The sequence below is a fragment of the Schistocerca nitens genome, chromosome 3 (genome assembly GCF_023898315.1).
Source record: "Schistocerca nitens isolate TAMUIC-IGC-003100 chromosome 3, iqSchNite1.1, whole genome shotgun sequence".
Lineage (NCBI taxonomy): Eukaryota > Metazoa > Arthropoda > Insecta > Orthoptera > Acrididae > Schistocerca > Schistocerca nitens.
The window spans coordinates 181,792,110-181,813,406 of NC_064616.1; the positions used below are offsets into that span (position 1 = coordinate 181,792,110).

The 21,297-nt window shown below is 39.0% G+C and overlaps 1 long non-coding RNA gene and 1 other non-coding gene across 2 annotated transcripts in view; both read left to right on the forward strand.

Moving 5' to 3' along the window:
* LOC126249541 (uncharacterized) overlaps window positions 1-17,839 on the forward strand; it is a 271,919-nt gene extending 254,080 nt beyond the window's left edge. The window contains exon 3 of the long non-coding RNA XR_007545607.1: window positions 17,730-17,839. This is a non-coding gene — a long non-coding RNA (uncharacterized LOC126249541). The remainder of the gene's footprint in view (window positions 1-17,729) is intronic.
* Window positions 13,920-13,990, forward strand: Trnat-agu (transfer RNA threonine (anticodon AGU)). The gene has a single exon. It is a non-coding gene; the product is annotated as a tRNA-Thr (tRNA).
* Window positions 17,840-21,297: the final 3,458 nt, after the last annotated feature.

Sequence of the window (21,297 nt, forward strand, 5' to 3'; positions counted from 1 at the left end):
AGAAAGGAGTGCACTATTCTGCTGCATCCATTTTCAATAAGCTACCACAAGAACTCAAAAATCTTAGCAGTAGCCCAAACACTTTCAAGTCTAAACTGAAGAGTTTCCTCATGGCTCACTCCTTCTATTCTGTTGAGTAGGTGGAAATAATTCAGATGGTGCCAGCTGTGAAGTAGTCATTAAAGTAAAGCACATCATACTGAGCAGAATATTCTGCAACTAAGTGATCCAGCTGCACCTTAGCCACAGATTGGCGGTGGCCATTCATGCAGACAACTTGGTAGTTTCATACCCATGCAGATAGCCGCAGAGTGGTTGCAGCATAGTTTGTAGATGACATGGCTGCTTTTACAAGTAGTCCTTACTTTTGTGATGCAGAAGATGCGTGTGACAGGACTGGAGTAGGTTATAGTGGGAGGATTTATGGGATAGGTTTTGCATTTAGGTCTATTGCAGGGATATGATCCTTGATGCAAGGGTTTGGGACAAGGGACAGAGCAGGGATGGGCAGAGAAATCACGTAGGGTTGGCGGGCAGCAGTATATCATGGTGGAAGGGGTGGTGAGTATAGTAGGTAGGATATTTCTACTTTCCAGTCATGGCTAGGGGTATTCAGAACACTGGTGGAAAATGTGATTGACTTGCTCCAGCTCTTAGTGGTATGGAGCCTTGAGGCTAGCTCTCCATTATGGCCAGACAGTGGATATTTTTTTCTTCATTATTACAGTCTATTTACCTGAAAAACTAAAATAGGGCACACAAATCACATTTCCTTCAATAGCAATATATTTATTAACTATGTATTTCTAGTACTTAATTCTTTTAGTACCACAACTACGTCTGCTAATACAAAAACTACAAAAAATCACTTAATGAGTTACCCAACAACTAATACTACTTTAAACCCAACTGAATCTGTTGTCTGTTAGTTAATTTATTTTGATGTGCTTAAGTTGTAGATGGTTATTTCCGCTATGGAATCCATCCTCATATACAGTGGATATGTGAGAGATGTTAGGTAAGTGGAGAGACGACGTATGGGAGATCTGTTTCTGGGTGAGGTTGAGAGATTAGTTTCGGTCTGTGAAGGCCTCAGTGAGATTCTTGGCATAGTTGGAGAGGGACTGTATGACACTAAAGATGTGATGAACATTGGTACTGAAGCTGTATGGAAGGGACTTCTTGGTATGAAATGGATGTCAGCTGTCAGAATGGAGGTAATGTTTGTGGTTTACACTTCTGATGGAGACAGAGGTACTGATGTATCCTTGAGGTGGAGGTCGACATCAAGGAAGTTGGCAGGTTGTATTGAGGAGGACCAGGTGAAATGACTGGAGAGGTGGTGTTGAGATTCTGGAAGCATGTGAACAGGTTTTCTTCACCCTCGGTTCAGATCACAAAAATGTCATCAGTTAATCTGAACCAGGTGATTGTTTTTAGATTCTGGGTGGTTAAGATGCACTCCCCTTCATAGCCTGTGAATACGTTGGCATAGGATGCTTACTTGTGGTTGCCCGTTGCTATACAATAGGTTCATTTGTAGTTGATCCCTTCAAAGGAGTAATAATTGTGGGTGAGAATAAAATTGATCACAGTGACCGGAGAGGAGATTATGGGTTTGAAGTTGGTTTGGCATTGGTAAAGTTAATGTTCAATGGTAGCAGGGCCATTGTCATTTGGGATGTTGGTGTAGAGGGAGGTGGCATTGATGGAGATGAGCAGGGGTCTGAGTGGTGAAGGAAGAGGAACTGTGCAGAGTCGGCAGTGGATGTCGTTAGTGTCTTTTATATTTGAGGGTAGGTTACAGGTTATAGGCTGCATGTAGTGCTGCACAAGAGGAGAGGTGCCCTCTGTGTGGCAGTAGGGCAGCCTGAGTGGTTGGGTTTATAGACTTCAGAAAGAATGTAGAAGGTAGCAGTGTGGGGAGTGGTGGTGTTGAGGAGAGAGACAGACTCAAGGGAGAGCCTCTGGGATGGACTTAAGGTATGAGGAGGGACTAGTGATCATGCTGGATTTCTGGAATAGACTCTTTGTGACAGGGTTTTTAGGTGGGTATATCAGACAGCTGGTGGATCCCCTCTGCTAGGTAATACCTGCAGTTCATAACCAGAGTGGTGGAGCTTTTGTTGGCTGATAGGAACATAAGCTTGGGATCTGATTTTAAGTGATGGAGTGAGGTTCTTGCTGTGGATATAATGTTGGTTTCCCCGATGAGGGATATGGCGAATGTTGCCTCACCATGCCCATACTGATAAAGACTTGATATACTACACGACTGGCCATTAAAATTGCTACACCATGAAGATGAAGTGCTACAGACGCAAAATTTAACCGATAGGAAGAAGATGCTGTGATATGCAAATGATTAGCTTTTCAGAACATTCACACAAGGTTGGTGCCGGTGGTGACACCTACAATGTGTTGACATGAGGAAAGTTTCCAACCGATTTCTCATACACAAACAGCAGTTGACCAGTGTTGCCTGGTGAAACGCTGTTGTGATGCCTCGTGTAAGGAGGAGAAATACATACCATCATGTTTCCGACTTTGATAAAGGTCGGATTGTAGCCTATCGCGATTGCAGTTTATCATATTGTGACATTGCTGCTCGTGTTGGTCGAGATCCAATGACTGTTAGCAGAATATGTAATCGGTGGGTTCAGGAGGGTAATACAAAATGCCGTGCTGGATCCCAGTGGCCTTGTATCACTAGCAGTTGAGATGACAGGTATCTTATCCGCATGGTTGTAATGGATCGTGCAGCCACGTCTTGATCCCAGAGTCAATAGATGGGGATGTTTGCAAGACCACAACCATCTGCACGAACAGTCTGACGATGTTTGCAGTGGCATGGACTATCAGCTCGGAGACTGTGGCTGCAGTTACCCTTGACGCTGCATCACAGACAGGAGTGCCTGCGATGGTGTACTCAATGACGAACCTGGGTGCATGAATGGCAAAACGTCATTTTTTCGGATTAATCCAGGTTCTGTTTACAGTGTCATGATTTTCGCATACATGTTTGGTGATATCGCAGTGAACGCACATTGGAAGTGTGTATTCATCATAGCCCTACTGGCGTATCACCCGGCGTGATGTTACGGGGTGCCATTGGTTACACATCTCAGTCACCTCTTGTTTACATTGACGGCACTTTGAACAGTGCACGTTACATTGCAGATGTGTTACAACCCGTGGTTCTACCCTTCATTTGATCCCTGCGAAACCCTACATTTCAGCTGGATAATGCATGACCGCATGTTGCAGGTCCTGTACGGGCCTTTCTGGATACAGAAAATGTTTGACTGGTGCCCTGGCCAGCACATTCTCCAGATCTCTCACCAATTGAAAACGTCTGGTCAATGGTGGCTGAGCAACTGGCTCATCACAATACGCCATTCACTGCTCTTGATGAACTGTTGTATCATGTTGAAACTACATGGGCAGCTGTACCTGTACACGCCATCCAAGCTCTGTTTGACTGAATGCCCAGGTGTATCAAGGCCGTTATTACGGCCAGAGGTGGTTGTTCTGGGTACTGATTTCTCAGGATCTATGCACCCAAACTGCGTGAAAATGTAATCCCATGTCAGTTCTAGTATAATATATTTGTCCAGTGTCCAATGAATACCTGTTTATCATCTGAATTTCTTCTTGGTGTAGCAATTTTAATGGCCAGTAGTGTAGATGTTTCAGTCTCTTAGTGAGTGTGGCGTCCGTCCCCCGTAGCTGAGTGGTCAGCGTGACAGACTGTCAATCATAAGGGCCTGGGTTCGATTCACAGCTCGGTCAGAGATTTTCTCCGCTCAGGGACTGGCTGTTGTTTCTTCCTAATCAACATCATTTCATCCCCATCAACACGCAAGTCTCCGAAGTGGCGTCAAATCGAAAGACTTGCACCAGGCGAACGGTTTACCCAATGGGAGACCCTCGTCACATGCCATTATTATTATTATTAGTGAGTGTGGGCCCTATATGTTCCTTGGATGCTTGTCATGCCAAAGTTAACATTAAAATAATAAGGTACAGCAAGATATGCTGTCAAGTTAGTCATATTTTAGAAGCATTTCAGCAGTGTAATTTGACATTTTCTTCAGTTTTATAATTTAAAAAATGTAATAAGCTTATTCTTGGTGTGCAGTCATAAACAATGAATGATTGAGAAAGCACTGGTGCAGCAGAGACTACAGTGTTCAATAGTTCTTCAGTTGCACCTGTTTACTTGGAGCCTCAGATATAATTTACACATGATCAATGCAAATGATAACTGAGTCTTGTGGTAGCATTCTAGCTTCCCGATCATGGGGTCCCGGGTCCCAGCGGGGTCAGGTATTATCCCTGCCTCGAGATGACTGGGTGTTGTTGTATCATCTTCATCATGATCATTCATCCCCATTATGGGCGGAGGAAGGCAATGGCAAACCACCTCCTCTAGGACCTTGCCTCCCGCATTGTTCCCTACACTCTGTCATGGAGTATGGGACACCATCATCATCATCATCATCATCATCATGATCAACTGGAGACTATTATTCTCATAAAAATGCTAAGTGTTAATGAGGTAAACTGCTGTGTACAAGTAAAACTGGTAATTGTGGAAAACAAAATAACTGCCAAATATTAAAACCAGCCTGCTGAAAAAAAAAATGTTGTTTCCCATACTTAACATATTCCTACAGGTTAGTGTATCATGAGCAGTGCAGAGAGTAAGGGCACTGTGAGATATACTTCACAAGGAACTCCTGTTAGTAAAGGTTAAGGTACATCTATTTCTGTTTATGTTTTAACAACCCAACAGGACCATTATACAAGTGTAGGATCCTTATTTGAGGACATGTGAAAGGGTTCTCATCTGAACTATAGAACTGTTCCAAAATAATGTGATAAGAAGGATGTAGCACTACACCCAAATGACTTCATCATGTTACAAAATATGAAAAGAGTCTGAGATGGTGTTTTGGTATGTCTGGTAAAAAAAAATGGGCAAAAATGTTTATTTCTTAAACAACTCTTCTTACTTCTGGACTTAGTCTCCTTTGACGGATATACATTTGGTCCAATGATCCTCCAGCATTTTCATTCCATAATAAAAATATGTTTTGTCAAAATCTACAAAGTACTCATTGACAGCAACTATCACTTCTTCAGCTGACGACAATATCTTCCTAGCAAGCCAAAGTGGCAAATCAGGGAATAGGAAGAAGTCACTTGTGGCAAAGTCTGGTGAACAGGGGGATGAAGAACCAATTCGAAGCCCAATTCATGCACTTGCACCATTGTTACAACTGATGTGTTGGATGGTGCATTATCCTGGTTAACCTCCACTAACGTGCATGCCACCTTGTTTTTTTTTCAGCCTCTACAAGCCGCAAATGGTCCAACAATGAATCATAATAGGGTCTAGCTATGGTAACATATTTTCCCAATTAATCTATAAGGATTATTCCTTGGGAATCCCATAAAACAGTGGCGATCATCATACAACCTGTCAAAATTGTCTTTGCCTTTTTTGACGCACTTTCACTAGACTTCATTCATTGTTTTGACTCTGGTGTGTAATGTGGGATCCAAGATACATAAACAGCCACAAATTAACACAAAAAGTCTTGCAGACATCACCAGACATTGTGTTGTGGTGTTGTGCCAAATGCAATTTTGCTCAACTGTGAACAATTGTGGAGTCCACTTCGCACACAGCTTCTTCATAGCCGATTCTCTGTACAGAATATTATGCACTAGCTCAGTTGAGATGCCTAAAAGATCAGAAAGCTTATGAATTTTTAGTTGTTGGTCTTGCATTACCATATCATGGATTTTATTAATGTCTTCCTTTGTTGCAACTTCCATTAGACAGCAGGAGCGTACTTCACATATTCAGTGCTTATTCAACCACTACATGACTTCTTCCAATCCCGTTTTGATTTGTGTGGCCGTCCATCTCATCACATGGAAGTGTTTAATAGCAGCACAAAACACAGTGTTCTCCATTTTTAATTATAGTCGACACACTGACCAATTTAGACAGATGTCAACAATCTACTGTACACTATACATTGTTGAATTTCTTTATACAATCCTTGGAATAATCAGGCTTATCAGTCATGCAAGCTCAACAAAAATGTTCCATTCTTTCATGGAGATTTACCTGTCTTATCAAAAGACCTTCGTACTTAGTAGTTATCCGTCATATATATGACCAGAATGAAAAGAAACAATTTACATTGTTACTGAATCTGGTTTACATAATACCTACTGCGATGGTGTTAGGGATGGTGACTTTCATGTAGTAAGATTTTTCCTGAAATATGTTATTTTCAACATTAAGTGTATAATTTAATTTAAATTGCTAGTTACTTTTCAGATCTATGTTTGATGTCTCCTTAGGTAGTGACAGGCTGTTAATTTTTTTATCTATTTCAATCACAAATGGTCCTTCAGTTTTTAGTCTCTTGTATAAGGCAAGACTTTGACTTAACAACTTCATATATCCTGGAGTATCAGACGCTGAGAAAAGAGAAACATGTTCTTAACTCTTGTACCTCCTACTTTCTCTTCTAGTGCATGTTATGATTAATTTTAATGCTATGGAGAAGGAAGTTTCATAAAGTGCTTCAAGTGTGCATTTCAGTAAGTCGTACAATCATTTGATCCAATATGCAGCTGAGTTCATAATGTCAGAAATTTCCCGAAAACCCAAGATAATCTTAGGCCAGTTTAAAAATCTGAAACTTATAACAAGGTCTTATTCAGCAATATTTGATTCATTGTATCTCCATTTCAGCCTTGTCACTTATTAAAAATTTGTATGTCTGTATGGCATGTTTAAGTGAACAACAGCAAGGTATTGCAACACCAATTTCATATTTCTCTTCTCTTCTAAGGTGGTTCTAGTTTGTAAATAGATATTCATTTCTAGAATAGAAGGAGAAGAAACAATTTAAGTTTATATTGACACTTGATATGCCTGTTGTTCTGGTGTAAGTGGTGAAATAATTTTATGGCAGCATATTTCAAATGTTTCTGAGCTTTAGCTGTCAGTAATAAAGTTGTACAGTTTCTTGTGGCAATGAAGATCTGAGTATTAATATCCATTTCAAACAGTGATGGATTACTTAAGACAGATGTCACTAGTGAATATATGTTACAAAGAGATACCAACAAAATGACAGTTTGTGATCATGATGTATTATATTCACCATTTGCATTAAAGTAATAAACACTTTTATTCTTAAGATATAACTCTGTGTGACATGAGTGCAAATAATGAAAGTTTGTTTATCAAAACACATGGCCCATGTGCTTTGTTAATTTGGAAACAGTATACAATACCTGACAAAAAGTGTAAGGCACCCAGAATGGGAGAAAGAAACAAAATGAAACTTCATGGATTGATACAGTATGTGACGTTATTTCAGATATTACAATATGAGTTCAAATTGATATAGAGCTCACTAATCAGTATGACGTTATATCTCTTCTGGCCTGTATGTATGCACTGACTATGTTTATAATAGTGCATAAAACCTGTTATATCCTCTCCTGGGGAGGGCTTGACAACAGTTGTAACCAGCCTTTGGTCCGAGCTGATCCCACACTTGTTCATCAGGCAGAGCTCTGGAATCTTGCTGGCCAAAAGAGTAGCCTACCTCAATATCATGCAGACAGTTCATAGAGACATGTTACATGTGTGAGTGATGAGTGTCCTGTTGAAATCTGGCCCCGCAATACTGTTGCCTGAGAAGTAACACATGAAGAGGCAGCAAGTTCTTGATGAAATGTTGTGACATCAGAATTCCCTCACTGACTACCAGCTGTAACCAGAAGTCATACCTAACGGCTCTCCAGACTGTGATGCCAGGAATAACACTGCTGTGACTCTATAAAACATCGAAAGAAAGTCACCTCTCTCCAGGTTGCCACCGTACTCAGTAACAGTGATCATCTAGGTTAGTGCAGAAACACAATTCATTGTCCAACACAATGCAATGCCATTCATCAGTACTCCGGTCCTCCCGTGCACAGCATCATTCCAAACGCAGCTGTTTGTGTTGTGATGTTTACTGATAGCCTAAAAATGGGACAGTAATTGCCTAATCCAGCTGCTACTAGTCTCTGATCAATGGTGCAGGATAACACAGTATGTTGTAGGTAGGCCCTTGTTTGTTCTCAAATGGCAGGTGCAAAGGTGACAGGGTTGTGAAGTGCTTCACATACAGTATGTTGATACTCCCTTGTGGTGGTTACATGTGGTTGACAGGAACCCTGATGCTGAGTATGCTGTCCCTTACACTCCCATGTAGAGCAACAATGGCCCGTTGCCACATCCAAATGCCCCACAAATCTGGATGCTGCTCAGCTCACTGAGCTGGCTGGATGAGAACCCACAATGAGATCACTTTCTAACTCTGTCAGGTGCTGACAATTCTGTCTCATGTAAGTGGCATCTCCATGTCCTTCACGGAAATAACTAAACATCTGATGCAGTTCACTCCCCTTATATACCCTACCAGTCCTGCGCATATGAAATTACATTTACATCTGACCATATCCTCTGGGTGCTTCACTTTTGTTTAGTCAGATTGAGTATATGATCCACTGCCGCTTTATCCATTTCAAGTTGAATTGGGATATGTGTCACTGTGGTCACATCACTGGATTCATATTTGGTAGGGGTGCAGTTCATATGCCAGTCGTTCTAACCTAGTTTAGGTTTATCTAATTTACTTTCAGGGATTGTCAAGACGTTCCTTTCAGTGAGGAAATTGCTGATTCCTCCTTTCTTTTTGTCCTGCCTAGCATGCATATTCAGTGATTTTTATGTTGTTAGACATTAACCTAAAGTGATCTTTTTTTAGTTGTTGCTGTTTATTGTTGATTATTAGAACCTGCAAAATAAATCAACTTGCTTGGAACTGCAATGGTTCCATTCACAACCCAGTTTATAAATTTAATTTCTGGAAACAATGTTATTGTGGTCTTACCATAAAATATTCATAATACAATTCAATAGCAATTCTCCGGCAAATTATTTCTACATAATTTGTCAGGGAAGAAGTGACAGTAAACTAAACATAATTCAAATAGTTGTCTGACTGGAAATATTTACTATGATTCACAGTAAAATCAAGAAGAAAGATGATTTAAAAATGTATTGCGCCTCAAATATTGTCTATCATAATTATTTCTCTGTTTATCAGCCTCCTGGTTTGTGAAATAGAGCTCAAAACCTAATGTATATTTCTATAAACTATCCTCCTTTGGCTTGCATTTGCCAAATTGCTTCTTAAGCTATGCTTGTTTGAGTGAACTAGGAAATGTTAATAAGCGAAAATTTTTCAAGAGTGAGTTCTAAATATTGTGAACCACCATTCTTACTTTTGCTCACTAGGCAATAGGACCACCTATTTGAAAATGGAAGAGCACATATTGGATTAGCTTTTGTAAGTGGATTTAAATTAAAAGGAAGATAAAAGTTAAGAATTTATTGGAAAATTGTTACACATTTCCATAATTAGATGAGCTTATTTGTCAGAATTATGTAAAACAAATTTAAGAGCTAGTTATTCAGACAGAAAGAACATCTGTACCATTTCCATTCAGTATTCACTGCATCACAAAATTTGTGATTCCAGTTGAAACACAAAGAGCACATAAGTCATTGTTCTACAGTGAAATTATCAGAAAATTTCTTATGCCAAACTGTACAGATAGCATCCACAGAATCGTAATCAAGATCCAGATTGATGTCACCTTTGGTGTCTACTTGTGAAGGTTCATGAGCAAAATCATTGTTAGAACTTGAGCTTTTATACTTTCTTTTAACTTTTTCCTCTTAGTGTTGGCAGAATTACTCTTTCATGTTGCTCCACATCTTGAAGCCTCATTTGAAGTGTTTGTGCCTTTAGAAGCATAAAAGATTTCCAGATTTTTCTTATAAGAAGAAATAGTCAACACCACATTCTCGGGACCCTTCAGTTGAAATTTGGTTGAAATTTTGGCACAGCTTTTACATCCTTGGGCACGTTTATAGGATAGAGCGATGGCATCAGATGTGGAATGCAACGTGGGTTGAGGCTGATCCTCACCAATAGACTGAATCTGGCTGTCAGTGCTATGTGATACAATCCTAAGTGCTAGATCAGCTGTGTCTGTATTTGCAAGTAGTTAAGGCCCACATTGAGCTTCAGAAATAGGCTTTGGTTGGTTAGCATTCAGTTCATGAATACAGTCAGCTTCAGTAAATTCTGAGTCATTATAAGGTCAGACACCAGTGCCATGAAAACCATTCAGTGCATTTCTTACGATTGCTGCTCTAACGTATGCTTTGTCCATGAGTTCAGCTACTTCACACTGTGTCACAACTCTACCCTAGTTACTGTAAATCCACCTCTCAGTTTCTTGAATATAAAGTTTTAAATGGCTTCATGGAAGCAATATCTAGAGGCTGCATCCTATGCATGCTATGAGGTGTAATACAGACATGGACAAAATCTTGGAATAGCTCCAGGAGGAACTCCCGTCACTAGCTTCAAGTCCGGCTTTTTTCTGTGGAAAGCTATATTGGAGTGACATACTAGCTGACACCTGACATGGTGTTCAGATATCCCCTACCTGCCAATGACATTGTAAATTGCCAATTTTCCTTTCACACAAATAAGTTTCAAATTTTTGCTTTGGACACTTGTGATTCCAGTTTTGTGTATGTTAAATGTTCTGGTAGGGTTGCACTTGATTTTAGCTGCTCCACTTTTAGAATACAGAAAAATGACTTCACATTGTGTTGAATAAAGCCTAAGTTTCCAGCTCTTGTCAATGATTGTGGTGTTCCTGTTGTTAACTGGGGCCGGCCGCGGTGGTCTAGCGGTTCTAGGCGTGCAGTCGGGAACCGCGCGACTGCTTCAGTCGCAGGTTCGAATTCTGCCTCGGGCATGGATGAGTGTGATGTCCTTAGGTTAGTTAGGTTTAAGTAGTTCTAAGTTCTAGGGGACTGATGACCACAGTAGTTAAGTCCCATAGTGCTCAGAGCCATTTGAACCATTTTTTAACTGGGAACAATTTCTTTTCAAAAATAAGTTAATCCACTTTTAATCTGCCATATTTTCTGGTTTAGAATATGGGCGAGGCAGATTGTTCTTTAAGACAAGCTGAAACACCATCAGCTTTAACTCCTTATGTGTCCAACCAAAAATAATCTTTTCCCCTTTTGCATAGTACTAGGTCAGTTCTTTCTCTACTTCACATGTCATCACATGTTTCCTTCCAAGTGTCCACCTCCATTAGCTGAGTGGACAGTGCTGTGGAATGCCATGCCGAGGGGCCCGGGTTTGATTCCCGGCTGGGGCAGGAGATTTTTTTTCGCTCAGTGACTGGGAGTTGTGTTGCCTTCATCATCATTTCATCCCCATCTCTGACGCACAAGTTGCCCAATGTGGCATCAAATGCAGTAAGTACTTGCCCTCTGCTGCCGAACTTCCCCAAATGGGGCACACCTGGCCCTCAATGCTTTATGCTCATTTCCATTTTTCATTCCATGTTTCTGTCTCACAACTGTAGTTTCCATTTCAGCTTGTCCTTTTGCACATCTTTCAACGTACTCTCAAATTGTTGATCTGGGTACTTCATACATCTTCAATGCTCTCATCATTCCCATTTCTTTTTTCTGGACAGCCAGACAGAAGTAACTATGACATTTATTGGTTAACAAATTAAAACAATTGCTCCTAATATCGCCTGGTGGTAATATCAGTATCCACTTGATGTGTGATATTGGGAACACAATTCATTCAACACCAATATACACATGACAGCTCTTCAAACACCTTTCCTGCTTTTTAATAATATGACTGGAATCCTTATTTAATATACTTTCCAATGGTTTAAATGAAATGTAAACATTTACCTAGTAGTTTCCTTGATTTATTGCAGTCAGTGAAAGTGCTGGACACAGCCTCAAACACTATAGATGCCATACTGTTTCCTCCATCACTCTTAGGAAGCTTGCAACTAACTCTGGTCATTGCAAAATTGCAGAAAGTCAAGATTATCACAGAAGCTCACAGATGACATGAGTAGCAGCTTCAAAATACAAGTAGGTGATAGTGGTGTAGGGGCAGTATCATTTAACACCAGACTGTTACTGGTATCTTATTCATAACATTAATTAAACACTATTGTCAGTATTTCATGAAATGATAAGATAAATTGTATGAGATAATTATTTATCTATGATATGTGTGTGTTGCAGACTAACTAAGTACTTCTAAACAGTTACAGGCTACACATTGTACAGTACTTCATCCTATACTTGAAACTCCATACTCACCGTTAACACATAACATAACTTCTCATTTGACAAACATAGAAATAAAACTGTAAGAAATGGCCTCCCCTGATGTAAATTTAAATTTTCCAAATGGCTACAGTATATTCGCATATCATTGTTCCTTATAGCACTATGTATCATTGACTGTTACATAAAAATTTGTGAAAATTAGATCATCATAAAGGATGGAAGGGCTGAAATGGACATTATGCTATAGATTATGTAAACCACCATAAATCAGCAGTTATGGCTACATGATTATACATTCTGTTTCACTTATAGAATTCATACACTGTGAAGCCTTCACTTATTGCAGCCAAGACCTTTAAATATTGTAGTACAAATGAAAGAGGACTTTGATATAGTCCTACTGTAGAGAATCTCCCTCTAGAGGTTGGCACATAATTGTATTCAAAACAATATCCATTCACATATAATAGCAGATGTTTCACTTTCTTTACATAGCTTAATAATTCTATGAGTAATATAGCTTATTGTTATTATGAAAAACATTCCCCACAATCCAAGTGGTGTGCAATTATTTTCTTTTAAAATATATGTGGAACTGTTGATGCAAATAATTGTTGATCTTTAAACAGGGGAATATCCAGGATGGAATGTAACAATATTATGAAAAGGATAGTTGGTACTCACGTGATAGTTGAGATGCTGAGTCGCAGATAGGCACAGCAAAGAGACTGTCTGAAAATGAGCTTTCAGCCGATTAGGCCTTCAATGGAAACAGACAACACGCACACACAGACCCTAACCTCTGCCAGCGCCTGGCTTCAGTAGCCAGAGACTGTGGTCATGTGTGTGTGAGTTGCAATTACTTAAGTGTGTGAGTGTATGTTTTCTATTTCCAACAAAGGGCTAGTTGGCCGAAAGCTCACTTCCTGACAGTCTTCTTCTTGTGCCTATCTGCGACTCGGCATCTCAGCTGAATGGAGTGTAGCAGATAATATTTTCAGTTACTAATCTTTCTTACACAGTCAGTAAAAATGAAGAGTTTACAGAAATGCATTGTCTTGATTAGGGGCAGTTGTTATGTCTAGTAAGAGAAGTAACAGTTTTGATCTAATGAAACTATGTGGTTCCAGAGGCCATTTCAGTTCTCGAAAATCTATCAAAACAATGAAACTCCAGGATGGAATATCAACAACTATAGGAAAAGTATCGATTGCTACTTGCTGTTAACATGACCCATTGAGTTGCAGACAGGCACAACAACACATTACAGCTTTTGGCCACAGCCTTCTTCATCAAAGTAAACACACACAACCATACTCACACAAGCAAGCACACCACATACACACATGACCACTACCACCACCAGCACCTCACACCAGAATCACATCAATGATGTTCATATACATACTGAAGTGACAAATGAAAATTTGTTCTGAGGCCAGGCTTTGCACAACTGCTCACCCAACCCTGGCATGCCTCCCTCCTCAATCCCAGTTCCGTATCATGCCTCAGCCCAATTAGTATTCCCCCTAAACTAGGAACGCGAAGTTAGCTGAGGAGTCAACAGGAATTTGGATTGAGGAGGGAGGCTTGCAGGGTTGTCCTCACAGTTGAGTAAGCTCACTGTGCCAAGGTGGTGTAGTGGTAGCATGTGTGCCTAGTGAGCAGGTGATCTGGGTTTGAATCCCAGCCTTGGTGCAAATGAATTAATATATTTTTAGAGTAAGAAAGAAAATTATAATCAGGTGACTTATTTTTCAAATGAACCCGTATGTCCAGTGTGGTTCTTAATTGTCATTTTTTTCTGTGCTGTATGCTTACCCTTATACAGCAGATTTCTGGTGGGAAGGGGGGGGGGGGGTGAGGAAAGGGAAAGAGAGATAAGAAATGCAAAAGCATAGTATCCTATAACAACAAATTCAATGGGTAACAACTGAAATCACTCACATATATGAGGGAATGTAGACTGTATACAGAGAAGGACAGCATGAATTGGGACAGGTATTTTTGACTTACAAGAGGGAATCATAAAAAGTTCTTAAAATTAAACTTAAAACAGTTTTGATCCCAATAGAACATTTATTAAAAGTTTGCAACTGATTTCATCCAAAAAACTACCATCTTCAGACCATATACACTGATAGGTAAGTACAATTCCAATATAGAAGGAAACATACCTTGTACTTATCTTATTGTATCTGAAGGTAATTGCTATTTGTCTGAAACTGTTTAAAATTTGTTAGAAAATGTTTGGTTATGATCAAAACTGTTTTAATTTTAATTTTAAAGTGCTCCATGAAGATCACTGTTCTATTCTCCATTAAAATGCTTTCTAGAATTACATAATACAAATGCTGTAAAACCTGACCTGACAGATGCCTGAGGATAGACATCAACTATCCTATATAAGCCTTCTTATCATGTCTCAGACAACAGTATTAAATGAAAAATGTAGAGATATAGTTGAAGGCCTGTGTATTGTTCCTGTGGGGCTCTATAACCCAAATGAGACTTATTACGGAGCAGACACACACAAATGTGAAAGGAATGGTAGGAGAACCTAATATGGGGCATAATGGGAGTACCCTCTGGTACGTACTTCACAGTATTTTGGGGAGTGAGATTATAGATGTAGACATAGATCTCTTTATTTTAAAAACAATTGTACGCCTTTAGTCTCACGCTTTCAGCTGCATTGTGTTTCAAAAAGATATTCCTGAGCCCATACCGTGAGAAGCTGGGTTACCTCCTAATATTACGTTGGACCTCCATTTGCCCTGTTTAGTGCAGCAACTCATGACATTGAACTCAACAACTCGTAGGAAGTCCCCTGCAGAAATATTGAGCCATGCTGCCTCTATAGCCATCCATATTATGATAATGTTGCCAGTGGAGGACCTTATGCATGGTCTGTCCTCTCGATGATGTCCCATAAATGTTTGATGGGATTAATGTTGAGGCATTGGAGTGGCCAAACCATTTCCTCAAATTGTCCAGAATGTTCTTCCTACCAGTTGTGAGCAACTGTGGCCCAATGACATGGTGCATTGTTACCCATAAAAATTTGGACACAAATGGCAGAAAATGACCTCCAAATAGCCAAACGTAACCATTTCCAGTGGATGATAAGTTCAGCTGTCCCAGAGAACTCTGTCCATTCCATGTAAACACAGCACACACAATTATGGAGTTGCCTCCAGCTTGCACAGTGCTTTATTGACAACTTGGATTCATGGCTTCCATGGTATCTGTGCCACACTCAAACCCTACCATCAGCTCTTACCAAATTAAACCAGGACTCATCTGACCAGGTCATAGTTTTTCAATAATCTGTTGTGGTCACAAGCCAAGGAGAGGCACTTCAAGGGATGCCACGCTGTTAGCAAAGGCACTCGCTTTGGTCGTCTGTTGCAATAACCCATTAATGCCAAAATTCACTGCACTGTCCTAACAGATAAGTTTCTTGTACATGCCACAAACATTTCTGCAATTATTTCACACAGTGTTGCCTGTCTGTTAGCACTGACAACTATAAGCAAACACTGCTGTTCTTGATTATTAAGTAAAGGCCTTGTTACCTTCAAGAAGAGCTTTTAGTTGCTGAATTTTGTATGGTTTCATGTGTAAACATCAACACAATACACGCCAGATGGACATTGGGGGCTGAAACTGTGGGGAATGTGTTCAACATCTGTCTCAAACAATTGCGGATGGCCCAGCAATTTACCTTTACATAAACAATCTGTTCCTTGGAATTGTCCATCCCATCATCTAATGCTCTGTACTGTAAGAGGATCCACACCATATCTAGTACAAAAGTCACGCTGAACCGTTGTTACTGAACTGCACTGCATAAAACATAGAACAGGAAACCCTTTCTGTTGTTCTGACACCATGTCTGCAAGAACTAGACGGGGTGCACCCTGCTGGTACCTAGCAGGAAGCATGTAAAACTCGATAATTTGCTTCTTTCATCAGTATGTTGTTCATGCACACATCTCTAATAACATAAATCGGATGATTCTTTTTGACACATCCTGTATAATTTAAAACATAGATAGACAAAGTTTGCTTGTAGATCTGAGAGGGAAACTTGCATTACATTGCTTCCTGGAGAAGATATATGTCTTTCAAATGACAGTGGCAAAGCAGTGTGAATTATGGTACGATATGCGTATGATATTACATTTCACATCAACAGAGTACTGATAGTCAAGTATTTTATCTCAGAGGATGGTGCTTTAATTACTGAACCTAGTCATATGTACCTTTTTAATTAATATCAATATTGCGGTCACTACATGCCAGTGATGATACAATTTCATATTTTATCTCAGAGGATGGTGCTTTAATTACTGAACCTAGTCATATGTACCTTTTTAATTAATATCAATATTGCGGTCACTACATGCCAGTGATGATACAATTTCAAAATCTCACACCTTTGACAGTGTGATAGCTCATGTTACATGGAACTATAGCCTGCACCCACCATTAACATTATTTCCCTTTGCACCTTGACTTTGAACAAACCTCTGGAGACAATAGCTATACAGGCATGTAAATAATTGGAATGCTGCTTCTTTCATTTGTTTCCCGTGTGTTCTCTCTCTCTCCCACTCTCTCTCTCTCTCTCTCTCTCTCTCTCTCTCTCTCTCTCTTTCTGTATCTCTCACACACACTCAAAGGAGCACCTTTCCCTTTCTGTCATGCCTTCCTTACTTTCCTGCAGTTTGATGGCTCTGCTTGTGTGCTAACGAACAATTGTCAGGTTTGATGTTGGCACCAGGTAAAGTAAGTTTGTGAACGGGCCTGTTTATCCAGCTGGAATGTTTTCTGCATCTGGTCAGACTCCCATCCCATCCCTATAGGCTAGCAACAAAAGAGAGGCCTGTATTAAATAAAGCTTGTCATTCCCTAGGCTTATTTGTCATTTTCATAGTGCTTGGTTTTCATTCTACTGTCTTCTCTGAAAATTCACTGAGAAATTTAGAAATTAGTGTATGTAAAAATATAAATGCTTTTACCCAACTATTTTTTGTTGAAGGGGGGGGGGGGATTTCATGATCTGATGATATTGTCTCACTTGGATCTGCAGCTACTAGACAATAGGAGAATGTTTGTCAAAGGTATACTACACAGACTACAAATCCATTGTTTATATACTCTTGATTACAGAGAAGGAAAATTTCTAAAGTTATAAAGCAGCAAATTTTCAAAACTCATTCTTATGGATAGATAAAATCCACATGGTACAGTGACACTAGATACCAATAGTAGTTTAAATTTAATGTGTGGATTGGAATTTTAAGTGCGTCCTTGATACATCCAAATTTCTAACTGGCATGTATTACAGATACTGTGTATAGAACGTGTTTTTAAAAATAAAATATAGAACCACTGCTTTGTGTATGAGAAAGCTCAAATATTGTTTCAGGTACACAGGAACATATCTGCAATTACTGGTGGATTAGTACAGAAAAATCAGTTCCGTGGAAAAGAGATTCCCCTTGACATCATTTCTTTTCAATATGTGTTGTAATCCAGTTTAAACTTATGTAACGAAAATGTATCAATTAAATAAATGAGTTTTTCATAAGGACAATATCAATTCATTGAATAATGATTATTGTATCACTGGGTGGAGTATTGGTGTTTGCTATAATCAGAACACTCAACATTTCAAATTGTAACTCTTAAATATAATCATGTGATATATAGTTGTTCAACAGGTGCTTGTGAAATTTCTCGTTGGCTTCTTTGTCAGGAAGCTGATTAAGGTTTACATTGCAATCAAAATAACATTCCTTTAGCTATTCATATCTTCATCACTTGTTGTTACCCATCATTCCCTTGTAAAATTTAAAAGAGAACTTTGTATAATATACATTGTTTTCACAGGATCTGATAAGCAATGGTAAAAAAAAGGTGAGTTCATGATACTGTTAAGATTGCTAATTCTTTTCTATGAGAGGATATCATAATATACAACGAACAGCCCACCCTCACCTGACACACACACACACACACACACAGACACACACACAGACACACACACAGACACACAATCCGTAATGTATAAGAAATGCTACACAGAATTTACCAACATTAGTAAATCCTTGTAAAGCTACAAGAAACAACTGATAATTCTGTGTATAATTAACACACATGAGTTTCAGAAGAGAATTGTAATGATACTGTGTACCATATCCCACATTTGATACTGTACCCTGCAGAGTGCTGAGTGGAAAACCATGTTACCATAAACTGTTACGGCTGGTCCTAGATTTTGTCCCCTCTGCTGAATATGAGTTCAGTATTGTGTTATACTCAATGAATAATATGTCAGCTATTTTCAAATGAACATTATTTCAGAGATAGTGATGAATGCAGCTTTGATTACTAGAAATTCTGATGCTGTGAGACTTTCCCCATCATGCTTTGCTGTGGCTAGCCGAGGGCCCCACAAAGTCACTTTAGTTTATAGTCTTTCTGACATTAGTAACCTTGCAAAGTGATTACTAAGATAATACAGAGCAATTTTGAGCATCTCTCTTAGTGATTGTCAATTTGATCATTATGCAAGTAATTAGTTATATTATATCAATGTGTCTGTGTCACTATACGCTTTCCCAGTCAAAGAGAAGCAACAGTTTGTATGTGTGCTATAATATCTTGTTTATTTCTGTGGAGTAAGAGGAACTGTTTACAATTCCATACTACTCAATTAGTCACAGCATTGTCACCAGTAACGTATCCAGCTCTGTTGTGCATCTCACTGCAGAATTGGTACAATTCATTATCTGCATGGCACTGTGATTCACTGTTACATGTGCACTAGATGTGATGAAAATAAGTCATTCTACATTTAGAGATGATGCTCATTGTTGTGGCATAAAGACAGTGATGGCATGCCAGTCAGAAACGACAGGGAAGAGAAGGCTGTGAGAAGAGGTCAGCCAATCGAATGGTGACTGGCCTCCCTCCAGGTCGACAATGTGAGAGCAGCGGCCACTAGGTGAAGACAACATGAGCGCTGCACCCGACTGATGGCAACTACTTTGATAGCAGCTTCAACATTAGCCACTTTGTTAGCCATCGCATTGTAGCCTCTTCATCAGCAAACTCTCTGTAGCACAAGTTAGAGATCAGCATTCACTACGAGAATTCTCAGATCAAAGTTAAGTATTTGTACTTGTCTTGTTGTAAATAAAACTCATTAATATGAGTTGTTTGATTGTTTGTCTACCAAACCGAGGATGCAGGATTCCTAGACACAACACTCGTAACATGTAACTCTGTCACTGTGCATGCCAGAGTAAAATTTAAATGAAGTACTCTTGCTGCTCATCGTACAAAAGGACACCTGGATGAACTATACATCTGCCCAAACTCTACTTAATCAAATTTTGTTTCCTCTGTATTATTCTGACTGAACATATTGCCAGTATGAGATGAACAGTAGTTTCCTTTGGGATTCCACTGAATTTAGTGAACGAAAACATACATTTGGAATAAGTACGACTTCATCTAAGTGCTTGGTACATTAACTCTTTTTAATGTAAAATTTTATGTAAACACAGTTTTATGTGGTTATGTTCTATTGAGCATTTCTTAGAATTCTTCTAATGAATAGATTGGGGTTCCTCATGACAAACTGTGCAGCATTTTCTTTAACAGTTTTATTGGCATACTTTCTATTAGGAAAAAGTGTTTTATACACTATTTCAGTTGTCATATGAACCATACTGTTGTTAGGTTTTGCTAATATTTTCTGTGGTAAGAGTAGAGATGTACATGATCTGCCACTGTACTCATGTGTTTGAATTGTTACAAGTATGTTAGGTAATTCAGGACATATGTAATTAACACTGCCAAAATGTGTAAACTGGTTACTATCAAGATTTCATATTAATGAACAAAATCATTCACTTTATATTATTATCAGCCCTTGTTGTTACTCTGACTGTCTTATTCCGAATTACAAGACTATCAATTTCCTTTTTGCTGTATGCCAAGAGCATGATAAAAAAAAAACAGCTCATCATTCAAGCTCTGGGATCCAATGGAAGTTGACCAGCTTCCGTAACAGTCTCTGTAATGCAGTTTCATGTGGATGCAGTACAGACGATCATGCAATCAGCAGTACTGCTCTCCCTGCTGGTTTTCTGACTTTCCAGACCTTATAGTCGTAAATTCCCATTGAGGAATTGGTATCAGAAGGCAGAGTATACCCCATACAAGTTCCCCTACTGAGGAAAAATTCTTGCTAGTACAAGAAATTGAACCTGGCTCCACAACATGGCATCTATTTGTTCACATTGATGTGGCTACTTTCCTTCACACTTGTCGAGCAGTGCTGGAAAAGGAGCTTCCTGAAATCCTCACTGACAAGGGTATCCTGCCACCAGGTGCACAGCAGTTCTGTGCTGTGAGAATACACACTTGTCCCATCCTCCCGCCACCCCCTCCGTGCCACAAAGAAGAGAGTATTAGTACAGAGAAAAGAATTAATGAAATCTGGGGGAAAGATGCTGTAGTAGAAAGCTATGTGTAGAAGAAAAATGACGTACAAAACATTTAATAAACATTTATGAATGTGTATCAGTAGATATCTTTGGGGTTTCTGCTTTATTTTGGTTCTTTCATCACAAATTTTGAAAACCCACCAAATTTCAATTAAATTTCACGAAAAAGATCTAAAAATTCATAAAAAAACATGAATTTGTCTAATGTCAGATTTTGCTAACAAAAAATGTGAAAACGACATGAACGAATAACATTTGCCGTTGTTTTAGTGCATTTTAACCATTTTTCTGATTGTTTTTACTGTTTTATAGTGCATTTCCATCTCTTTTTCAAGTATGTATATTTGTGCATGTGAACAAAACATTTTCTGTATATTTTTATAAGAATAATTAAAAAAAAATTTAAGTGGTGATATATTTGAAAATATTACTGGTGCTGAAATATAATGACAATGATGAAAACAAACTGGATGTAAA